Here is a 415-nt window from a genome sequence, read left to right on the forward strand (position 1 = left end):
AAAAATAATTTTAAAAAAAAATTTAGGCGGGAATATTTGGACGACTTACATGTAAGTCGTCTGTTTTAATTTTTTCACCAGACGACTGAAATGTAAGTCTAGGCCTGGGCATTTTACCCGGACCCGAAGACCCGACCCGAAACCGATCCGAAAAAACCCGGTTTGGGTAGGAACCGACCCGATCAAATTACCCTATCGGGTCTTGTTGTAGAGGACCCGCAGATCTTGGACCCGACCCAAACCCGAAACCCGATGGGTACCCGAATTAATAATGTAAATAAAATAAAATGCATCAAGGGGGAATCGAAAACGGGTTATTTGTCTAGAGAACATGGGGGTCAACCACTAGGAGACAACAAATTGTTGTTGTATCTCGCATAGTTTAATATATATACACATTTTAATATAATAAAAA

The sequence above is a fragment of the Brassica oleracea genome, chromosome C2, assembly GCF_000695525.1.
Source record: "Brassica oleracea var. oleracea cultivar TO1000 chromosome C2, BOL, whole genome shotgun sequence".
Classification (NCBI taxonomy): domain Eukaryota; kingdom Viridiplantae; phylum Streptophyta; class Magnoliopsida; order Brassicales; family Brassicaceae; genus Brassica; species Brassica oleracea.